Source organism: Drosophila pseudoobscura, chromosome X, assembly GCF_009870125.1.
Source record: "Drosophila pseudoobscura strain MV-25-SWS-2005 chromosome X, UCI_Dpse_MV25, whole genome shotgun sequence".
In the NCBI taxonomy this organism is placed as follows: Eukaryota; Metazoa; Arthropoda; class Insecta; order Diptera; family Drosophilidae; genus Drosophila; species Drosophila pseudoobscura.
The window spans coordinates 16,692,659-16,710,082 of record NC_046683.1 but is presented as its reverse complement, the minus strand read 5'-3'; the positions used below and the strand labels follow the sequence as shown (position 1 = coordinate 16,710,082).

Genomic DNA, 17,424 nt, shown 5'->3' with positions numbered 1-17,424 from the left:
CCAACTTGTGCACACCTAAAAGTGAATTTAAATAAATTTCACGCTTGGTTAAGCCCGCCAGCCAGACTCGAAAACGCACACAAACAGATGCAGATACAGATGCAGATGCAGATACATATACAGAGAGACAGATACAATTGCAATTATAATAATCATTTACATTTGACATTGGCTGAGTACGTGAGAGAGTGAAAGACGGAGCGGGGAGGGGGTTGGATAATTAATCATTTGATTTTTTATATCTTTGAGGTTGGAACTTTGAACTCCTGACTCCTGACTCGCGGCTAACCGCATTAGCGAGGGAAGTGCATGCTAATGATCTTCAGCATCGGCATCGGCGTCGGCTGAAGGACTCGAAGGACTCTTGCTGCATTTGCATAAAAAACGCATAAAACGCCAGCCATTGTAATCGCAATTTAAAAATTTTATAACTGAGCCAATCGAGCAGTCAACTGGAAGCCACTTCTCGTCCATAATCGTCCTCGGCCTCGTTCTCGTTGTCCCTCTCTTCGCGCTGTCACCCGCTGGCCGCCTCAATTGTTGGCAATTAATTAGGACAACAAACAAGGCAACAGAGTGGGGGAAGGGTACTGCCAGATTGCCAAGTAGACAATTGTTGAATTAACGCTAATTTACCACGGAACGGGCCACGGTCTCTTTCGGGGCCCCAACCATCTGATTCGTTCCGTAATTGTTCTGGAGCTTGTTAAACGCGTTTTGTGGTCGCCATTATTACCTTCTAAACTACGCTTTTTTTTGTGAACTTTTGGTGGTAGTAGCATCATTATAATTATATCAAATTTTGAAACCATTTAAAACGCATTAAATGAGCCACAAAAGCCAGCTTCCAGCTCGATTCCGACCCAAGACAACGGCCAACCACAAAGAGTGAGTGTCTGTTTGTACATTTCTATAGATGATGCATACTCGTGTATGCGGCAAAAAGGAATAGGCACATAAAAGCAGATCCGTAATTGCGCCAGCTCTTCAGCTCTCCAGCTCTCGAGTTGAATTATTTACGAGCTACTTCAGAGGGATAGGGAGAGCAGTTATGGACGTTATGGATGTGTCCGTGTCCATTCATAAGAGCTGTTAATCGATGATGAATGGTGGACAAGAAGGAGATGTTGTGTCGGAGATGAAAGATCAGCGAACTGAGCAAGATAGCGGTTCGGTTCGAACGACATTGTGTACTCCGTTTTCATGGCCTTGGCTTCTTGGCTTTAAGCATATCAAACGAATAGAACATTGAATTCTTGCGCAGATTCTTGGGACTGATTGGAGCTGTGGAGCTTTGGATATTCTCTGGCAAAAGTAGCGAAGATTACAACCCGAAAAAGGATTCCATGAATACACCAGCTTCATCAGCAAATGTATTCATTTTGTATGAATAATGATGTCTATTGATACACTTGGGCATACCTGACTGTCAGGAGTCATGACTCTGTCATCGGCCGCATGGGCCAGCCACACCATGACTTCTGCCGTGTTGCATGGGCGAAAATGGGGAGTTATTTTGTGTCGCTGTTTCCCGAAGGGACAAATGGATTTGTGGGATTATGGTGGGGATTTTCCTCCAACTTGGCATTAAAGAATAATTTTGAAAAACAATGGTAACAGTGCGATATCATAGGATATCTAGGATGCTGATCAGGAATATATATACAAACGCTCTGTGAGTATCGTGTTTGTGTATAATAAAGTAAAAACGACCAAGTCCTATATGGAGAACAATTTTCCAGTGCAAATCCCATCAGTCTCTGGCTCTTTTCCCACTAAAAATGCTTCTTGGAAGCCGGAAACGTTGGCCACTCAAGCGGCCTCAGTCGGGGTGTCGGGGCCCAGATCCACCTCTCTCTGGGCCCCAGCAAACAAACAAAATGAAGAACAAAGAGACGAGAGCGAAGGAAAAAAAAAGAACTATGTATTTAAAACCGGCAGAGAGATTGCTTATGAAAAGCCTTAAAACGTTTTCGTTTACGAGAGGAGTTGGCCAAACGATGTGTGGTACGTGCACAAGACCACCATTATAACGCACCCAGACAGACACACACAGTGTACGTGTGAAGACACATAGATACACACAGACACAGAGCGAGATTCTGTTGGCAGCCATGATGGCCAATTACAATAACAATTGCGAAACGAAATATGCAAACCAAACGAAACGAAACGAAACGAATCGAGTTGGAATGAAACGATCGACGCTATAATTAGGCTAACAACTTCACTTTGTTGTTACTACTAGCTGTTTCAGTTGTTGTTGTTGTTGTTGTAGTTGTGGCAAATAAATGCATCTGCGTGATTGTGATTGGATTAAAAGCTGAAAACGAAACGAAACGAAATGAAGCAGAGGAATGGAAACGAAAGGAAGGGAACGGAACGGAACGGCAGGGAACGGAAGGGAAGGGAATCGAGGCATCGAACCGATTTCAATCCCACATAGATCTTCGGCATTGCGATCGCTAATTTTTCGCGTTTATCTCATTATTCCACAGTTTTTGAGCATTTATCTGGCAAGGCTCGGGGGGCATGGGAATGGCTATAGTCCTCTCCAGTCTCAGCGAATGCATCCAATTAGAGGAAAGATCAGCAAAATATCTCTTAGGGGAATGATCGTGCTAAACTTCATTAAATCTTTCTTGCTTTCCTCCTCTTTTCAATGGCAATCAACGCTGGAGCATTCCCCTCCAATCCTCTTCCATCCCCGCATTTCCACAGGTCAACTTGATTATTGGTTTGTGAAAACGTCTATCTGTGGGTTTTTTTTCTTCATCTTACTTGTTCGCTCTCTCACTCTCTCTCGGAATAAATTTATGCAAAAATCTTGAAAAATGGTTGGCTACTGTAAATGAGGCCCCTTCGATTTTGACAGCCAGAGACTGGGACTGCGACGAAGGCCGAGACAGGCACCTTTTGCCTGTGGCGCATTTTCTCTTGGGCTCCGATTAGATTTCTTTTCTTCGGATTTTTGTTGCTCAATTAAGTATTTGACTAAATATTGGCTACTGGTTTTCACAGAATATACTCGTATGTAAATGGAATTTCTTTTTTTCGATGCCCTCGTATGATGGATTAGCTTGGAGACTAAATTTATTCCTAGTTCGTTCAAGAGCTTATCTAAATAATTATGAATCTCTTAGGCAGTATTAGGTAAATCAGTGGAGGCCTCGTTCTTCCCCCCAACGGCTACCACATGACGCGGCACATTCAAGCTAGACTCGAGACGCACAGGCGGATGTTGCAAAAGAGAATTGCCGGACAACAACAACGTACATTGCGTGTGCATGACGCGACACATTGATGTTGATTCTTGATTTCATTCGTAGATCATTGGTCTAGAGTTGATATATGGCCAATGTGATTTTTAAATTTAATATTGATTCTACAGTTTGGATCTATCATCGGATCGAAGGATTCGTATGGGTGATCCGTACAAATTGTAACAAGATGATGATCTCACTGATCCCACGGCCATTGGCCGATCCTTCCCACATTCCGAATCCGATTCCGATTCAGATTCCGCCCGATCAATCCATCTTCCCATTCACACAACACGATCACGTCGGCCGCATATCGGCGTCCATAAATTTTCGCACCTTTACAATTACCGCGGAGAATAATAATAATGACAATAGGAGAGGAGAAATAAAAGCTTCACACAATTAACAATCCGCATCATTACGATAAGTTTTTGTGCGGTTCAGGTTTCCCAGAAGCGATCAATCAATGGGCTGGCCTGAGCCACCGCATCTCCATCCACAGCCCCATTCAGATCCCCATCCCCATCCCCAACTCATTTTGGCTGCGTAAATGTTTCAACAAAAAATAACTAACGAGGTGTTATAATTATAAAAGAGACACATAAACGTGTCCGCATGAAAGCGAATCGAAAACGTTAATCTGTTACAAGGGTTGATCGAGACCAGACCAGACCAGACCAGATCCACATCCACATCCAGATCGCTGCCAGAAGCAGTCCGGGGCAGGCGCTTGTCATTAGAATATATTGTTCGGTCAAGATTTGTTGACTCTATTACTGGATGTGTCTAATAGCTGAGCGCGATGTACCTGAGCATTCTGCCGTTTCATTGATGACTCTTCGATCTTCGATGCCTCGCTCGCTTTTTTATGAATGAAGCCAGCGCGCCTGGGACTCGAGACGGACCGTTCATTGATCGTGCCCCAAACGTTTCAATTCGTTTCGACATTTTGCTGCGTAATTTGTGTTAAGTGGTTTCGGCCCACTTCAGATTGGTCTCTGATCCATCTCCCATCCTGAGATGGGGCTTCTACCTTGGCTTCCGCATGGGTACTACTCGTTCGAATCTCCAGAAATCCATATCCATCCCTCTCCCTCTCTCTGTATATGTTTAATTTGGTTTTATGGCTAGAAAATAAACAACAACGAGAACAGCATCAGCAGCGGCAGTGGGAGCCGTGAGTGAAGTTGAGGAAATTAAAATGCGGCAAACTGTGCATTTATCCCGTCATGCCACGCCCCATGCTCCTCCATGAGTAGACTGGAGCTTCAGCAGTCAAGAGGCAACATCACTTTGATCTATGCCGTACGATTTTGTTTATTTTTGTTCATAATCGACCACCTTCGCCTTTGCCTTCTCCACCGCCAAATGATCTTATTGGAGCTCCCTCGACATGGCTCAGTTCGGTTCGGATCGGATCGGATCGGCTCTCTCCTCTGATCGCCGGCTGCCTTTTGATCAGGCGCGAAAATTGTGAGCCTACCACCGCAGTTGAAGTCGGAGTGAGGTTGAAGTTGAAGCTGAAATCGGAGGAAGAGACAGAGACAGAGGCAGCGTCAGAGTCTGTCCGGTAGTTGCTACCGACAATGACGAAGAATATTTTGCCACCGAACTTTGCTGTTCGGCAGGGAGAACGATTATCGCCGATCGCTGCTGATGATGATGATGGTGATGACGCAGTCATTTGTAGATCGCTGCAACAGCCAGCAGCCACACAGGCCCACACAATAGCCAATCGCCAAATGGATAGGAGAGAGCAGGCTTTGACGCGGACCATAGCTGGCAGATCAGCAAAAGATCACAGGACTGATCGCAGATGATGATGAGTTTCTTTGTTGTTCTCTGATTCATTTCGGTTCGGTTCGGTTCTGGTGGCGGAACAGTTCATTAGCTTAAATGGTAGCTGGAATGTGTGAAATCTAGTTTTGCGATAATCGATCATTTAGAGATCGGAGATCCATCAAGAATCAAAATAGGGCATTACCTAATAACACATTGCCTTCTACACTGATAAACAGTTCAAGAGCAATAGATGTACCACTTACAAAAGAAATAATAATAAATAAAAATAACATCCAGAAGAAAGCATTTCCAACCCCATAAAGTACATATATTCTTGATAAGCATCAAAAGACGAGTCGATCTAAGTTTGAATCCTAGATCTCAGAGACTATAAGAGCTTGAGAAAACTAATTTTGTATGCAGTCTCCTGAATTATTACACTTCCGCACTCATAAAGGACGAAAATCTGTGGCATCCCCAATTTTGAAAATACAAGAAAATTTATTATAAAAATGACCTTATCTACCAGATTGACGAATCTAGATTCGATCTGACTATTATGATGGCCCAAATGAACAAATAAATTTTCAGTGGCTACGCAACGCATTTCACGCGCTTACTCATTCTCTCTCTCTCTCCCTCACACACTCTCAACGTGCAGCGTGCGCCCTCTGGAGGAGGACGCAATACTGACTGAGTATCGGGGATAAATGTAGAGTGGCGGCCGTAGCTGCGACTGAAAACATTCCTCCTCGTTCAATTAACGTCAAAAATTGGACAAATTTTACGTTTTCGAAAATGGGATTTTTTTGTTTTCTAAAGCAAATTGGAAGTGCCTGCGAAAATAAAAAATCCGACCCGATTAATCAATTTCCACTCTCGGAGTATATCTAGTGACTGTCTTTGGCATGGCCTGGAAAATCAAGGACTGAAGATGAAATTTTGAGTATATGCATATAAAATTGTATCGAACTGTATCTTTTTCACATAAATACATATCTAGGTGCATCGATAAAAGTGTAGACGGAGGAGGGACCGTTCCGAACCTTGGTATTAAATCAGCATATCCTACCATTAGATTAATGCAGTACGTAGTGCATTACCATAACAGCATTAACAGTGTATTGACTGCAACATAACAGTGCTTTCACAGTTGCCCAGTGCCGGCCCTCGTCCACCCTTAGCAAACACCTTCAGAAAAACCCAATATGTTTTCTGCGGTTGACTTTCTGTCTTTCCGCGAAAGTATGTCAGTCTCCCTCCCACTCGCACAGTCCGATCGCTGCACTATAATTTGCTACGCACAACCTGTGCCGCCGTGCCGCCGCGCCGCGCCGCAGCTCTTGCCGCGACACGATTCTGATTCCGATTGCTGGGCGGGGAATCTTGCTCTGGGGTCTGGGGTCTGGGTTGGATCGGGGCCTGGTCTAGGTATAGGGCTGGGTAGCTGGGGTAGCCACGCTTCACTGTGCCCATAAATTGCAGCGTTTTGAAAAAGTTTACATTATTTTTTCTAGTGAATTTTTCCCGATCTACTGTCCCATTCGAATTTTCTTCTATTGCAGTTTCCTCGACCCTCTCACTCTCACTCCCACTCGCACTCGCACACCCACTCCATGTTCCGCTCCTTCGCTAACCACCTGCCTCGGCCTCGGAGCGAAACGGAAACTGGCAATTTGCTAAAAAGAATGTGTATGGTAGAAATGTAACCAACTATTTCTAGGCCTCGAACAACCACACGCATCTCTCAGGGGGATGGCACGGTAAGGGGTGGAGCGGCCCACAGGGAGGGGCGGAAAATCGGTACATTGACATTATGCGTTTAGTTACGCACTAACATTTTGCCGACATTTATTGCACGCAATGCTTTTTGATGCCTAAACTGGACAATTTAGTGCACCAGGGTCTGGCTGTGGCTCCGGCTCTGTCCTCGGGTCCGGCACCGGCACCGACCCCGACTCTCTCAGTGGCTTTGACTCTGCCTGTGGCCACGAAACCTACTCTCATTTTTGCTCCCACTCCGCGTTTAATGTAGACATTTTGTACCGGGACGATCCCAACCAATTTGCTAAATAAGCAACTTAGGGTCGGACGCATACCATCCATACATACCCATGCTCATCATACCCATACCCATACCCATATCCATACTCGTACATTCATTGTTTTCGCAATGCGTCAGTGCTTCCGTCCTACTCGGAGTGTCGTCGTTTATTACCCAACTACGTTACCCGGATCAAAGAAATTTATATTATTTGCCAATGTTCTCTGAGATCTATACAAATTAATTGTATAACTTGGCTTCAAAGGAAGTTTAGAAAGGAAGAACCTAGCAAATATATGGCAAATTATTCGGCCCAATTTAATTTAATTTAAAACTAAATCATAGAGTCTTTGATAAGACAAAATTTAAGACCAATCGACGCGTCGTAGGGGTACATATCACTTACATTAGCTTAAGAATGATCCCACTACGATGTTCTTTGTATTAATGGATTATCGTTGATGGTGAAGCAGTCCAAATTTTTCATCCATTTACATTTTAATTCCAGAATTGTATAAAATATCGCTCTTATAGATATGTATTGTAGATAATTGTAGCCACACGATATGGGTGTTTAGGAGGATTGGACGCTAAGGTCATCGATGTTATTCCTACGATAAAAGCACGTTTTGGTATGTCTTTCAATAGACGGCTGTAAATATCTTTCTTTGTACATTCAGAAGAAAATACATACTGTACATATAGGCATCCAAAGAGCATCCAAGGACCATCCAAAGACCATCCAAAGACCATCCAAAGACCATCCAACTTCCCTCCAAAGACCATCCAAACACCATCCAAAGACCATCCAACACCAACCAAAGACATCGCAGTTTCCTTTAAGGATCTTAGGCAGGAGTATGCAGAGGATCTCTTCAATAGGAAATGGGGCTAAAAAGTACCTAAGAGTGGGTGACTCCGTCCCTTACACTCTTCCTTTCTGTGCGATGTAGGCAGCAACAGATGAGCCCCAACACATCAGCAGCTGAGTGTTCGACTCAAATGCTTTAAAATTCAGTTAAATGATATACTTAAAACTTTTTAAAAGCCTGTAACTTTAGTCATAATTCTATTGGTAGAGACTACAGCTCCCATTCCAAACCTTTGTTTTCCAGTGTGGGAGAAGTCGATGACTTTACGAAAACACATTTCCCTCAATGTAGAAGCATTTATAAACTGATTAATTATGTTAAGAGGCTTCCTGTCTTGAGCAAAACATTTCAAATTTTCTATTGTCTCGCTTTCCATATGTATTAACATTTGAATATGCATATGTACATGTCTCCCACTGCCTATCCAAGTTTCTTAGCTGCTGGCGGTTTCAAAACGTCAAACGTCAAGCTGCCTGAATTTAGCCGACAGTCACGTCACGTTTTCACCTCAAACAGGACGGGGCTTTGGCAGAGCGGAGTGGGCATAGAGGACAATAGAGGCCATTCGATCAGTCGAGCAGTCGAGCAGTCGATCAGGGGCTATTATAAAATCGTTAATAAACGCTTGTCAATTTCCAGTAAAGTGTACAAAAAACGTTTATAGTCATTAATAATAGCAATTTCATAATTTCGTATAGAAAACCAAGTGCTATGCCCCTCTGCCGACTGCTAACCCTTTGCCTGGGGCCGAGAGAGAGAGAGATCTCGACTCATTTTGGGTCTCGGTCTCCGTCTCCGTCTCGGTCCCGGTGCTGGTTTCGTCTCTTGAGTGCGTCAAACAGTAGCTAACAATTTTTTAAAAGCTCATTTAAATATTTCAAGCCCAGTGGTTGAATAAAAAATATAGAAGGAATAGGAGAACCATGCGATAATGATACACTGTCTGAATAATATTTAAAGAGAAATCAAGATGGAATGCCCACGAAATGTCGTCGCAAATCGAATCTGTAGTCGACTTTTTGCCGAAACTGTACTGACTGTGGGGGCCTGTGTTTTGCACAAAGCACTTCTTGGTTCACATTACTTGAATTGGTCTTTTGAAAGCCTTCAATTAAATATATGTATGGTGCATTTAAGATTCTTCTCAAGAAAAAGAAAAACTCGAATATATTCGAAAATTTACTACTATGCCAATTCGATGTCTGATTTTCTGGAATACTAGCTTTAAGCCCCTTTGGTGGAAAATTTTTTCCTCTGGCAATCTATAACTCAGATCGGATCAGTTTTTAATTAATTTGTCTTTATTTATTTATATCAGAGCAATGGAAATTTTATTTGTGAGAAGCTTTTAAGGATATTTCAAGAACATACCCTATATGTAAAAATGAGCAGAAAGTTTCTTGGATCAATGGTTAATCCGGTCTTCCGTCGGACTGGAATTCCAAGGGTCTGCCAGCTACTTGGATTACCCACACAAGTGTAGAGATTAACTGCCTCTCTGGGCCTTGTGTTTGTGTGTGTGTGTGTGTGTTGGCCATGAATTGCATCATTTCTCATTTACAAATCGGGCCAGAGCAGGCAAACCGTTTAACACATTGCCAGTCGAAAGGCCGAAACTGTTTGTCCGAGTGAGAGGCTGAGACTGAGGCTGAGGATGAGGCCGAGAGAAATAGAGAGGCATAGCGAGGGAGGGAGATGAAATGGATCAATGAACCTGAGAGGCTCGAGGCGTTGCTGTCGGCAAAGAGCAAAGCCACAGTGGAATCGGAGCCGGAGTCGGACTCGGACACAATTGAGGCGGAGGAGTCGGAGAAGGCGCGCATTTAAAAACCTTTTAAGTCGTCAGGCACGCCTACTTTTAAGTCCCGCTGCCGCTGCCACTGCCGCTGCCACTGCCGCTGCCCGTACGCAGGCGCCACCCTGACGCCAGCCGGAAATGGCCATGCCACAGACGGAGGCTGAAAGAGCGAGGGAGAGAGAGGCAGAGACAGGGGCAGAGGCGACCCGGGAAATGTTTTCTTTTGACGCTTTGACTATTTAACTTCGGGTGTAAAATCCACAAAAATAGAAAAGCAGATAGCCGAAACCCAAAACCAAAAAAAAAACCAAGGAAGGAAAACACTCAAAATGCCAAATGCCGGGGAAAAGCCGGTGAGCTCCTTGACTAATTCGATTGCAATTAGTTGCATGCCCGTTCGGGGGCAGGGGCCGAGTCGTGGGTGCCTCGTCGTGGCTCGTCGCAACGGTGACAGGATTTGGCCATAATCCAATTAAATGGACGGCAGTCGCCCCACTGCCCAGCTCCCTCCCCCTCTCCTGGCCGCTCGCTTCCTTCTCGCACCTGTGCGGTCTTTGGTTTTTAATTTTCTCTGCTTAAACATTTCTTTTTCTTTGTTGTTTTTTTTTGTAGGCTCGAGGGGTATTTCGTTTCGTTTCGTTTTTGGCAAGTCAAGCGGCGACTATTGATCGATCAGCCAATGATTTTGCATAAATTATGGGAAGGCAGCTACGAAATGAAAACCTGAACTTCGCCGGACTACAAAAGCCCGAAAAGCCGACCCAAGAAAATAAATATGAATCCATAAAGACTAGATGCCTGGTGCCCAGACGATTGCGATGACAGCAACCCAAATGAGAGCCACAACGAAGTGCGAATGAACTTTAATTAATAATAATAAATATTCTTTATAGCTTTGAACTGTATTTAAATTTTCTTCACATTTAACAACAAAAAGGATATCTTAAATCTTTTGGTTGTGTGGCAGGACTGCCAATAATATTTCCATCATTTTTTAGTTAACCATTCCATTGATTATTGGAAATATTTGTATTACCCATGGTGCTATGGTTCTATCATAATCTTCTCCCTTGCTTGATGCCTACTTCCTCTGGGACATGCCCATAAAGAAAATCCAAAGTCGATTCATTCGGAATCATGGAATTCGATTCGATTCGATTCGATTCGACTAGACCCAACCTTCCTGATAAAGTTGTTAAGCTCAGCGGAGAACGGTCGTAAAAGGCAGTTTATATTTTGGTGGCAGTGGCTGTGGCAGTGGCAGCTTTACGCTTTATTAATGCCACCCAGCCAGAGCAGAGCAGAGCAGAGCAGAGCGGAGCTAATAGATAGATACTCTTACAATGCTTCACGCAGATACAGATACAGTTACAGTTACAGATACATACATACAGTTATGGCTTCCAATTTCGATTATATGGCATTACTAAATTTGATTTTTGCATGCGACAAAAACATTCAAACAAAATTATCATTCAATTGTGCGTCATCGCCAGTCGTCGGGGGGGAAGGGAGGGGCACATTTCAGCTGAATAATGGAGTGGGCCTGGGCCTGGGACTGGGACTGGAGGTATCTCAATCTCTCCTTCTCTCTGTTAACAAGCGGCTAAATGGCAGTGCAGATCTACAGCCTTTGTGGCCTTAATTACAATCTTTTGAATACATTTGGCGCTTAATCACGAGGCCATGATCTGGGAGCCGGCTCGCCCCACCTGACCGACTCCATTTCATTCGCAACTCTTGATTTTTCAACATTTGTATTTCTGTATCTTTGTATTACTTTTTGCCCAGTTGAAAGGCATCCCTGTGCTGCAATCATCAATCAAAGAGTCTCTCTTTCGGTGCGGCCTCTTGACCGGCTTTCAGCAGCGGCTTGAAATTTCAACTGGCGACGCTTCAGATACAGATACAGATCTGTGGTAGTACCTTCTTGGCAGTGTATAAATTCTTGACCAGTGGCCATAATAGCTGAAGTTCTTGCCGTTTTATAGCTCAGACTCGACCCGACATTCGCCTCTCGCTTTTGTGGCTTCATCTGCTCCTTGCACACATTTTTCTCCTTCCTCGCCTCTTCGGGCTTTGTCAAGTGGAAAATGTTGAAGATACGCACATACACACATGCATGGTACTTAAGTCCGGCCCGACCACAAAACCGCACAATTTAATACCAAACAAAAATTTAACAACGAGTAAAAAATGAAACAAAAATGTGCAACTAACTGCGATGTATGCATTCTAGCCGTCAGATACATTTTGAGCGACACCCAAAGAGGCCATCATGATTATCGTATCATGTGTATCTGTGTATCTTTTTTCGCACCCACTTTCGGCAGAAATATCTGGGAAGAGAGAGAGAGAGAGAGTGGAAGGCCGGCAGGAAGAACAGGTTGAGGGTGGTTCGGCGCGGTTTGGTCCCCTCGGCGAAATTCGATCGCTCTGACGAGTGCCTTGAGGTACTAGCCACCCGGCAATTGAGCAATATCTATCGAAAACTGAAGAACGGCTGGGGACGAAGAGCAATCAGCGTTTCAATCAATGACATATGTGTATCGAACACTCCCTCAGTAGGTGGACAATCACTCAATTATACCCTGGCTTTGGGGCAGTCAATAATTTCCAGACTGCTCAAGAGACTTTTATGTCCTAAAATGAAGAACATATATATTGGGCTAGGACTTGACCATGTCTCTATACAGTGCGACCTACTATAATCAGTTATCCTTCAAGTATTAGCCGATAGTTCAATCCCTCAAATAGAACACAGCTTTTGATGCCTTTTACTGCCGACAAACTGCTTGGGACACAACCTCCTCCGTGTTCCACTCAGTCCCCAGTCGCTGTCATCGCTCTGCCGTCACCACAAAAACCGCACACAACTCATCGGCAACACCGTTGGACTGGACTGGACTGGACTGGACCTGGAAATGGACCTCCCCTCTTCCCAGAAGTCCGTCAGCAACCTGCCGGCGGTTGGTCAAGTTGGCTATTGGCTGCCTCGACCCTGATCCTCCGCTGCGCTCTGCTCCGCACTAAATTGGTAACTAAATACTTAAACTAATTTTAAGGTTTAACAAAGTCCAAGCAAAAGTTGTCGCTGACAGGCGGAGGGGAGTGGGGTGGGGTAAGGGGTGGCGGTTGACCGCAAGCAATGAACTGCCAGAGTGTGTGTGTTAGACACTGTGGCAATGTGTGGCCACTATGGGGATGCCTGTGGTCAGACTTCGAGACAGTTCCCCCATTCTCCCTCTTCGCTGCCTTCGCCATTCCCCCCTGCTGGGGGGTGGTTCTGGGGAAGACACTAAGTAGCTGCTAACTGTTATTTATTTTACATTGCTTACTAATTTCTCATACGAATGCACAAAAATATTTCTAAGGTTTCGTGGGAGAGAGAACGAAAAGACCCAACCGAAAACGAAAACAAAAATTGAAATCCAATAGGGCGGCCAAAAAAGCGCAAAATATCGCCAGAGGAGCAGAAGGGAATGATATTTGTAGGATCAGGAGCAACGCTACCAAAGCCTACAAGTCGCTTCCAATTGAATACTAAGTGAATACAGACATCTCCCAGGCTCTGTGGTGTCCAAATCTGGATACATATATTCAATATCTTCTAAATCTACCTTCAATACGAGTACTCTCAACACTGGTCTACAGTTTCCCATAGGAATTTCATACGATACCAAGTTCCATTTGTAAGCTCCATTAAAGGAAGCCTTACCTTTTCATCGATACTTACGATGCTCAGTGAATAGATCACTCTTTCAAGCCACTAACTTCTGAGTAGTTCTGTGTGCTTGAAACCACAGAATAGACTCTTAAGGGACTGTTTTTATTTAGAAAACACATCCGAAACCCTATGCCTTGCCCATGATCTACCCGAGTGATCTCTCGACTGGGATGCACCATGCACTTACTGCTACTGTGATTGGCCTGATTTATGAGGAGTCACTGTTTTGTGCTATAACTATGACTATAACCATCACCAGATCACCAGATATCTGTGCATACATCTGGGGCCTGCTAATTATTCATCGGGTTCATCACATCGTGTGAACTCGGTTTGTAGGTTTTTGTTATAAGAGTATGCTGTTTGCTGTTTGCTGTTCGTGTTTTCAGCTCCGCGGCGTTTTTACCGCAAATGTCTAATGAAGTTGGCCCGCTTTGATTGAGTGGGAGCAATTAAGGCAGCTCTCCCGTGGCTCTCCCACTGGCTACGTGCATTAGATACGAACACAGCCACAGAGACAACAGCCACAGATGCAGATACAGTTACACATACACATACACATACAGATACATGTACTGGAAGATACAGTTGCTGGTTGCGCTGCTTGCCGCGCATATTTCTCACTCATAATTAAGTCGTTTTGAGCGCGTTTAGAAATTGTTTTCGCTGCGTGTTTTGAGCTGAACTTCCCCTTCCCCATCCCCAACCCCATCCCTGCCCCCCACTCTTTGTTTTCTCCACGCTTCTTGTTTATAAAGGCAACAGCTAATTGCAACAGATTTTCCCAAGGAACCCAGGCCGAAACCAAACTAAAACTGAATCCGAACCAAACCACTTGCCCGATCCCAGTCCCAGGCGAAAGTCACAGTCAGAGCCAGAGTAGAGCAGTCCGAGGGCCGAGTGCCGAGGGCCGAGAGGGGTTCTGTCTAAGGCAATCTTAAATTGGGTTATTATGTGCATAGTTATGGCCACAATGCCGACGCCTCCATTCATCGCATGCGACACTTAATTGCAATGAAGAATGCGGGCCCTGGTGCAAAAAGTTGTTCCAACATTAGGGTCAGAAACTGGCACAAATCTCAGCAAAATGTATTTAATTACAGAAACAAAATATGATAATAAGATTCTAATGCTAACTGACAACAAGTGAGTCTTCTAACCCACTGATCAGTGACCATCTTCCATGCTATTAAAAAATATTCATTAAGCTAGCTATGAATAAGCCCTTCAGAGCCAGATTCGATTAGTAAGACATCACTCAAATCTGTGGTAGCTTGAATGAGATGGAGTAGATAGGTAGATGGAGTGTTCCTAGTCAATGGCTACCCTACAAAGGATTCATTGGGTCAAAGAAAGTACGTGCATAAGAACAGCTTAAGAGAAGGCAGACGAATGATGAGCCAAACGATTTCAAAATTGGAGGGAATATGCCAAATACACTAGACTTTTCAAATTTAAAGGCATAGTATATTGTTTGGACAATTTTATTTAGTTTCTTGATTCTCAAAATCAGTTTGGTTTGATGCTTAACGAATTTCCCGGCTTATGTAACTCTTAAATCTATGGGTGTTCGGTTCCTCATCTGAGTGGGATTACATATACAATGTATAGTGGTAGTAGCTTTGGTTGGAAGTTGTATAGATCGACGAAAATACTTACCCTAGTATGTTTGGTATTATTTATGTGGAACCAACTAAAGGTTCCTTTATTTTCAGAAGCAGTTGTCGCTAAACGTACTTCACTCTGGCGGCTGGGGCATGGGGTCTTCTTACGTCGATTACCTCCTTCTGGCGAGCTGCTGAATTTCCACGAGCCTGACTATTCCTTATCGTTTTCCCAGTGCTTTGTCCTTTTCCCTTGAATTCTTCTCCTTTGGATCGTTGCTGCGCTTGAATATATATTTGATGATATATCAGCAAAGAAATGGAAGCCACGACGCAACCTACCACCAGGGCCTCTAGGAGCCATATTCCGTATACGAGCTTATTATCTTTATCCGTAAAACATATGTACGGACCATGTTGCAAAATGCTTCCCATTAGTTTACACATATTGATGAGAAATATTCTTGGTCTGTACTTTCCAATTGATTCGAATGAATCAATCCCTTTTGTATGGTCTACTTTTCTGTCAGAATATGCTTCACAAATTCTGTTCATTTCTATCGATATCTATCGATGGTCTATCAATACAATGCAAACATAAAGTTGCACAAATAAAGTTCAAATTATTGATCTAATAATAAAAATAGTTTTACAATTTTCTTAAAGTATTATATAAAATCTGACCCTTGATCTGCTAGTTTTTGTGGTTACTAGTGGCGATAGCTCAGACGATAGGCAGCACAGGTGTTGGAATTTTCGGTAAATCGAACAAATGCCCTCACCGTGGTGTAAATAAGTGTATTCCAGATCGTATTTATAATACAATTTAGCTCTTCTCAGTCATGAGTACCTTCAAATGACTAGCCTAGCTGGCTCCATTGCCACTGCGATGTATCCCTCAAAACAAGGCACAAAACAGAAGGGTATGGCATCAAAAGGAGCAATAAAGAACCGAAACTGACACTCCAGAATACTACCCAGAGGACTATATAATTTTAGACAATTTTCAATGACAGCCACAGAAATGGATGGATACCTGGAATAGGATGGGAGATAGGACCAGGAACTATGGGGTTTGTGTTTTTGGGATCCTTTATGATAAGCACACTTCTTGAACACACATTTTCACTCCATTCTATCAGAATCCCGATGATATATGTACGACATATAGTGGTATATGTCCTTCCATTCGAAATGTGCGCTTACCAATAGATGAAGCCTCGATGGGATCGTCAATCTGATAACCTTTCTCTCATAATGTCTTTCATATTATTTCAGAAATACTCAAAGGCTGATTGCTCCTGATTTTCGTTTTTCTCTCATTGTTTTTTGTGTCTTTAATTGAATGGCTTGCAAATAATGGCAAACACTTGTAGAACATATCGGTAGAGAGTAGGATGCTAGGATTAGAGAGGTTACTCTCTCTCATTTAACTGGTTGTCAATTTTGGTATTGGAATAAAATCACCCTCATTCCTGGCTGAGCTGTGTCCTTTATGGTCTCCTTTAAGTTCAAAAAATATACAGATAAAATGCCGAGCTGGGGGACTGGTTTCGACGCAGATGATCAATAATATCAACAGCTGATCATGAGCTCTTTCTGGCCGAATGCCGTCCGTATCGTGTGAGTAATTCACTTGCCTTTGTGCGTAAAAATGGTTCAATTTCGGTTGGATTCCAATGAGGTGATTATTAATTATTACACATGCGACGCGTGTTCCCTGATATAATTACTGTTCGAGTATGTGTGCCTTGAGTAATTGAGGCTGTTTGCGTGGCTGTGGTTGGACATGGTACATATAGTACATACGCGTTGTATTGGTATTTCGGAAATTGCCTCGCACAAAAGATACAAAGATACAGATACGCGAACCACTAATATGCACATATCTTTAGCCATTTTAGTGGTGGGGTTTTGTTTGCGGCTGCTTTTGTTGTTTGACATGATCGAAAGCGGAAATTTGTGTTGAAATTTCCATTTAATTTTCGCTGGCGATTCGGTGGCGGGGGGGGAAAGTGGAGATCTGATGGGAATATTTTCTGGCTTTTGGCCAGAACCAGCCCCAGCCCCAGCCATTTCAATGGCTGATTTCAGAACGGGCCTGTTCCTGCAACGAAATAAATGAAAATCGGTTCAACGCATAAATTTGTACGGCTACGCGGCTCATAAAGAATACACCAGTCCGAAACCGTTTCGTGACCAAATATGCTAAACAGTGACAATTTCACAAATGCCCATTGTTGTGCCTGACGCTGCTCTGCGGCGCTGTAATTATAACCGAGAGGTACTCACTCGCACAGATACAAAAGCAAATACAAATACAAATACAACTAC

General features: G+C 43.5%; 1 long non-coding RNA gene across 2 annotated transcripts; it reads right to left on the bottom strand.

The window, feature by feature from the left end:
- Positions 1-14,954: 14,954 nt before the first annotated feature.
- On the bottom strand, positions 14,955-15,613 carry LOC26532990 (uncharacterized). Of its 2 annotated transcripts, none has more exons than XR_001452704.2 (3): positions 15,433-15,613; positions 15,146-15,374; positions 14,955-15,068 (listed from the first exon to the last, which is right to left on the bottom strand). It is a non-coding gene; the product is annotated as an uncharacterized lncRNA (long non-coding RNA). The 2 variants fall into 2 exon arrangements; XR_001452703.2 differs by having other exon boundaries at positions 15,146-15,369.
- Between the last annotated feature and the right edge of the window lie 1,811 nt (positions 15,614-17,424).